Consider the following 653-nt stretch of genomic DNA (forward strand, 5'->3'; position numbering starts at 1 on the left):
CCCCAACCCTACCTACCTATCCACCCCCACCCTAAATAAAAATATTGTTAATAGTACTTTCTTTCCATCTTATAGATAGATTTTTTTTTCATTTCAACAAATGGGTATTTTTTTTCGTGATATATATTTCTTTCATTTTAACAAAAAAATACTTTATTTTCATGTAGAAAAAGTATTTTTTTTATTTCAACAAAACAGTATTTTCTTTTCATGTTTTCATTTCAACAAAATGAGTATTTTTTTTCATGACGTAGAAAAAGTATTTTGTAAGTTAAGAGATTATGTGTCCCTTTTTTCTTGGGTTGGCAGGTTGAAGAATTTAGTCGAGGGTCTACCGGAAACAGTCTCTCTGCCCTTCCAGGGTAGGGGTAAGGCTGCGTACATCCTACCCTCCCCAGACTCCACTTGTAGGATTACACTGGGTTGTTGTTGTTGATGTAGAAAAAGTATTTTTTTTTATTTCAACAAAATGAGTACTTTATTTTCATGGTGTAAAAAAGGCACTTTTTTTTAACCAAAAAAAAGAGTATTTTTTTTAGTTATGGAGCACAAATTTTAATATTATTTTTGCGTAAAAAAATAAAGCAGCGCATTAGTTCCTTCGGGTTCATGTGAATTTTTAGAGACTTAGGGGAAGGGGGGGGGGGGGGGGA

The sequence above is a fragment of the Nicotiana attenuata genome, chromosome 8, assembly GCF_001879085.1.
Source record: "Nicotiana attenuata strain UT chromosome 8, NIATTr2, whole genome shotgun sequence".
Lineage (NCBI taxonomy): Eukaryota > Viridiplantae > Streptophyta > Magnoliopsida > Solanales > Solanaceae > Nicotiana > Nicotiana attenuata.